This window comes from Bos taurus, chromosome 10, assembly GCF_002263795.3.
Source record: "Bos taurus isolate L1 Dominette 01449 registration number 42190680 breed Hereford chromosome 10, ARS-UCD2.0, whole genome shotgun sequence".
Lineage (NCBI taxonomy): Eukaryota > Metazoa > Chordata > Mammalia > Artiodactyla > Bovidae > Bos > Bos taurus.
In genome coordinates, this window is record NC_037337.1 from 47,968,108 (window position 1) to 47,974,472 (window position 6,365).

At 43.7% G+C, this 6,365-nt stretch overlaps 1 non-coding gene across 1 annotated transcript; it reads left to right on the forward strand.

Annotated features, from left to right (window-relative positions):
* Window positions 1-3,021: 3,021 nt before the first annotated feature.
* On the forward strand, window positions 3,022-3,126 carry LOC112448662 (U6 spliceosomal RNA). Its single transcript, XR_003037034.1, has one exon. It is a non-coding gene; the product is annotated as a U6 spliceosomal RNA (small nuclear RNA).
* The last annotated feature ends 3,239 nt before the right edge of the window (window positions 3,127-6,365 follow it).

A 6,365-nucleotide genomic window follows, 5' to 3' on the forward strand; every position in this document is an offset into this window, starting at 1 on the left:
TTTAGACTTTTTAAAAACAGTAATTTATTTATTTATATTTGACTCTGCTGGGTCTTCTTGCTGAGCAGGCTTTTCTGTAGTTGCAGCGAGCAGGGGCTACTCTCTAGTTACGGTGCATGGGCTTCTCAGTGCGGTGGCTTCTCTTGTTGCAGAGTATGGGCTCTAGAGCCTGCAGGCTTCAGGAGTTGAAGCAAGCGGGCTAAGTAGTTGTTGCTCCTGGGTTTTAAAGCACACATCAGTCTCCCTTGCCAGTATAGACAGGTTTTTAATGCTCTGACCATGTTTTCTGCCTTAGCCACTGGATCACCAGGGAAGTCCTGAGATTATTTTAAAGTCCTGAGATTATTTAATGCACAGGCTCAGTACTTGTGACACACATGTTTTGTTGCTCTGCAGCATATGGGATCTTCCTGGATCAGGGTTAGAACCCATGTCTCCTGCCTTGGCAGTTGGATTCTTTACCACTGAGCCACCAGCTGCTGCTGCTGTCACTTCAGTCGTGTCCAACTCAGTGCAACCCCATAGACGGCAGCCCACCAGGCTCCCCCGTCCCTGGGATTCTCCAGGCAAGAACACTGGAGTGGGTTGCCATTTCCTTCTCCAATGCATGAAAGTGAAAAGTGAAAGTGAAGTCACTCAGTTGTGTCCGACTCTTAGAGACCCCATGGACTGCAGCCTACAAGGCTCCTCTGTCCACGGGGTTTTCCAGGCAAGAGTACTGGAGTGGGTTGCCATTGCCTTCTCCAGGGGAGCCCCTAAATTTTTAAAACATTTATTTTTATTTGTTTGGCTGCACTGAGTCTTAATTGCAGCATGCAGTTTCTTCAATCTTCTATGCAGCATTCAGGGTCTTTAGTTACTACTGCACGTGATCCCTCTGTTTCAGCATGTGGCATCTAGTTCCCTGACCAGGGATTGAACCTGAGCCCCCTGCTACTGGGAATGCTGAATCTTAGCTACTGGATCACCAGGGAAGTCCTGAGATTATTTTAAAATAAGCTCTAGTAGTAACTGACAGGTTTTTTTGGGGGGGAGGGGGAAGTATTTTACACATCAGTCTCCTTCCAGTATAGACAGGTTTTTAATGCTCTGACCATGTTTTCTGCCATGGTCCTCTGGGCAACACAGCTGTCTTGGGGCTGCCTACTTCTGTTTGGGAAGGGAAGGGAAGGAAGTGACCCCCGTCTCATAAGACTATAGCTGCCAGAGCTGGAAAGGACCTCAGAGATGATCACTCAATTTCTGCCCCTTACCTTCATTTGGAGAGACCGAGCACCACATGGTTAAGTGTCCTGGTGACTCACCAAGGTCACAGAGCTGACAAATGGCTCTTATTGACATTTCCATGAATGTGTTTTTTTAGAGGTAAATAGATACTATTATTTAAAATGACATGTTTGGATCACCTATGAGTTACTAGTCACTTTAACTGGTTATCTGTGGTCCTGTTGATGAAATTCTGGCTCTCTAGTCCCACATGCAGTCAGAAGGAAGGATGCATTTTTCCCTTTCACCAATACCTGGGGCTGTTTCTAGGTACAAGCTTCTGACAGCATGCGACGGGGTTGATATTTTGTGAGCTGTCAGAGAAGATAAAGCCTAGCCCAGTAATTGAAGCGCACAGTGCACCCACATCAAATAACAAGGCCTGCCTTGGGCTGGCAGCAAGCTGGATAGGGTCTGCCTGCCTCTTCCTCCATCTGTCCCCAGCAGATCTCATGTGGCATCGCCAGCAAGCTGGCTGCGCCTGCCCTCATCAGCTTGGGGTTGAGGAGGGGGAGTATGGGGCTAGAGCTACAGGGCAGAGGCTCTGCTTGAGTCCAAGGCCTCCCACCAGTCTTTTTTCTTCAAAATCAAGTGAATGGCTTGTGCTACTAATATGGGAATGAGTGAAAGTCATTCAGTCGCGTCCAGCTCTTTGCAACCCCATGGACTATACACTCCATGGAATTCTCCAGGCCAAAATACTGGAGTGGGTAGCCTTTCCTTTCTCCAGGGGATCTTCCCAACCCAGATCTCCCACACTGCAGGTGGATTCTTTACTAGATGAGCCACAAGGGAAGCCCAGCAATACTGGAGTGGGCAGCCTATCCCTTCTCCAGCAGATATTCCTGACCCAGGAATCAAACTAGGCTCTCCTGCATTGCAGGCGGATTCTTTACCAACTGAGCTAGCAGGGATGCCCAAGTTGCTCAGTCGTGTCGGACTCTTTGTGACCCCATGGACGGTGTCCATGGAATTCTCCAGGCCAGAATACTGGAGACGGTAGGCTTTCACTTCTCCAGGGGTCTTCCCAACCCAGGGATTGAACCCAGCTCTCCTGCATTGCAAGTGGATTCTTTACCAGCTAAGCAACAAGGGATGATCCTAATTGTTAGGGAAATGGAGCATCCTCTGCTTTCCCATACCTCTCTGAAACAGGAGGCCAATTTAGGGCTGACTTATAGCCTGGTGGCTCAGAAGGTAAGGAGTCTGCCTGCAATGCAAGAGACCCAGGTTTGATTCCTGGGATCAGGAAAATCCCACGGAGAAGGGAATCTTCTCCAACCCATTCCAGTATTCTTGCCTGGAGAATTCCATTAGTAGAGGAGCCTGGTGAGATATGGTCCATGGGGTCACAAAGAGTCGGACACAACTGAACGTCTAACACAGGAACAGGTATAGGATAAGAAGGGCTTCCCTGGTGGCTCAGTGGCAAAGAACCCATCTGCCAATGCAGAAGATGAAGACTTGATCCCTGGGTTGGGAAGATCCTTTGGAGAAGGAAATGGCAACACACTCCAGTATTCTGGCCTGGGAAATCCCACAGTCAGACATGACTTAGCGTCTGAGCACGCACGCACGTAGGATAAGAACACCTCACAATTTCTGAGTTCCAAGAAGCCCTAGGACCCAGAAAGTTTCTTCCAGAACTTCAAAAATTTCTAAGGCAATGGTGAGGCAGAGCCTAACTCCCCTGGGAGGTAGCCCAGACACTATTATAAAAGTTACTTATAAATAAAAAACAAAAAATGCAGGCAGGTGCTCACTTTGGCAGCACATATAGTAAGATTGGAACGATACAGAGAAGACTAGCCTGGCCCCTGCATGGATGACATGCAAATTCCTGAAGCGTTTCATTTTTTTTTTTTTTTAAGCAGCCAGCCTGCAGGCTGTAGTTTTCTGGTTCAGTTTTTTTTTTTTTTTAAGTGCATTAAAATATTATTTAACTTGCTGAGTTTTTGGTGCCCTCTTAAATTTTACACCCAATGCAAGTCTCAGCTTTGAGATACCTACTGCTTTCTGTCCAGCATCTCCTTCTCCTTGGTACCAGGACACCCAGTTTCTTTGGAAAATTAACCCTCTGTCTCTGTTCTTACTTGTGTGGTTTGGGTGGGACTGACCCCACCCCTAATCCAGGAATGGGCTGTGATTGGCTTAAACCAGCCAATATATCTCTTTCCCATAGGCTGGTTGGTTCAAAGAGAGGGCAATTAAGCTTGTCCAGGGACTTCCCTGGTGGTCCAGTTGTTAAGTTCGATCCCTGATTGGGGAACTAAGATGCTGTCTGCCGCAGGGCCAAAAATATATGCATTTTTAAAATATATACATTAAAAAAGGCTTGCCCAAGAGGAGTGACCTAGGGAATTAAGCTGGGAATGCAGAGCCACAGACACCTTCTCCTCCTTAGGTTTGTGGTGAAAGATTTCTGGTCAGAGATTGCTGGGAAAGGAGCTTCCCTGGTGGTTCAGATGGTAAAGAATCTGCCTGCAACGCAGGAGACCTGAGTTTGATCCCTGGGTCAGGAAGATACCCTGGAGGAGGAAATGGCTACCCACTCCAGGAGGAGCCTGATGGACTACAGTTCATGGGGTCACAAAGAGTCAGACACAACTGAGCAATTAACACTGAAAGTAAGCTTGAAGCTCTGGGCCACGCTATGGATCCTTCTAAAAGGATGAATCCCAGGGTAAATGCAGGTTCTGTGAGGTCTGCAGCTTATACAGTTTTGGTGATCTCTTTAAGAAAATGAGCAATAATTATAAATACATAAGTACCTATGTGAATATTAAATTTGATAGAGAAAAGAAGACAAATAACAAGCTAGAGAGAACTGACAAATACCATAGGCATAACAAAATCCTGATAAACAGCATGAAATTTTTATGAATCAATATTTGACACACCTCGAAAGTACTTTCCCCAAGTTTTAGGCTGTATACTACTTGATCACCTCTTTATATTACATTAATTTAATAATATCAATTTTATAGAGAGGAAAAATAGGTATTCTTCCCTTTAGTATGAATTAATTAAATATTTTACTATTGATGGTTTGGAAAAGTTTGTTTCAGCATTATAATTCATTAATGGTAGTTTCATGGAATGTTTTTAGGATTGCTGTCAAATATGGAAAGCTTAAGCTTCACTAGCTTCGTGGTAGCCCTACCTCTTTTTAAAAATTTTATTTATTTATTTGGCTGCTCTGGGTCTTGGTTGCAGCACTCAGGATCTTTGCTGCAACATACAAACTCTTCATTGCAGCATGTGGGATCTAGTTCAATTCCCTGACTGAAGATCAAACCCAGGCCCCCTGCTTTGGGAGCACAGACTCTTAGCTGCTGAAGCACCAGGGAGGTCCCTAGACCTATCTCTTATCTTACTCTTTTCCCCAACACAAACTACATATTAGATGATGTCTTCCTGCCTCTTAAAATCTCTATGAGACTTAGTTCAAATTTCTATTCCAGGCTTTATTAAAAAATACAGTGCCCTTCCCAAGACTTCTACAATTTCTGTGTAGGGTCTTATATACTCATGGTAGTGGTTTTAGGGTAGCCCAACATCTCTTCTCCCTGTTTCTAGTAACATATTTTTGGTCTTTTCTTCCCCCTGTATTGGTGAAATACACAGTGAAATGGGTTGTTGTTGTTTGGTCACTACGTCGTGTACAACTCTTTTGTGATCCCATGGACTGTAGCCTGCCAGGCCCCTCTGTCCATGGGATTCTCCAGGTTTGGAGCACCTGTCCCATATATAAAGCCTCCTGGCCACCATCTTTGGTTCTGGAATGGGCATGAGCCTCAGTCAGAATTTACGATATTCAGGGAGTCTTTTGTTGAAACTATTGGGAAAGAGATGTTTGCTGCCTCCTAAGAAAGTTTTAGGTTAAAGTATTAAAAGTGTCCAAGTAATTGCAGGACTGTGTGAACTAGTTTGGAGAAAGGAAGAAAGCTGGGCTAAATTTAGCCTTTTTTGCTCCTTTGTAATATTTGGGAAAATATTACAATCTAACATGTTAGATTTTTATCTAATATCTTTGTTAGACTGATGGATGTCATGGTTACTACCAAAGGAAAGAAGATACGAAAAAGGGAACCAAGGAGAATGAGCAAAAGACTGAGTTTAATTTTCTTAAGTAGAGGAAGACATCCAGATTCTTGACTTTTAAGAATAAAAAATGGGCCCAGCCAAGGGTAGGACAAACTAATCTCTTTATAGCCAAAAGGGTTCATAAACCTTAACCCAGTGACCTATTTATTTTGAGTAACATTTAGTATATAGAGTGTTTGAGTTGGGAGGACCCTTCTTAAAAGGCAGGGCTTAGAAATATTAGGATTTCAAATATTAGGATAAAAAATAAAGTTCATATTCAATGGGAACTTGGCTTGTTATTTTTATTAATCTTATTTCTCAAAGCTTCAATGACACCAGGAATCCCCATATATAGATAGATAGATAGAAAGAACTCATGACAGAATTTGTTATTCACCCATTTGCTCTCCCATGCAACGTGACTCATTCCGATCATGAGAGCCCTTTTTTAAGTCTGTGTCAATGTGTTTATGGATCTCTCTCTTCCGCTAGACTTCAAGCTCCTTCAAAAGCTCTTTCTTATACTGCATTTTCCCCAACAATGCCTGGCCAGATTTGGAGTCTCACTTCTTTCCCTGGCTGATAAAATATCCTTGGACAAATTATTTTAACCTTTATGAAAGGTCTCAGCACATGCTTCATGCAGAATATATGCTCTTCCCTCTGAGCAAATGAGGCTGAGGGGAAAAAAATGGTGATTCCCAGGAAACCATTAAGAATATGTGTGATAAGAATCCAAGACTTTTGCACGCTTGGCCCAAGCATCTTACTTGCAAATCTTTCTTCAGCTAAGAGAAAGCCATTGCTGGAACTCATCTCCCAAATCCAGGTTTTTCATGTTTGACAGGAGAACTGTAACCCATAGCAACTCCTCGCCATGATGGATATAATGCTATACCAAAGGAACCATGTGGCTGGGCTTTATGCACAGCTGATTAAATATTTGAGCAACTCATTTTATAATGTGACTTCACTAAGTGCATACTTATCACACCAAATCTATTGGCAAT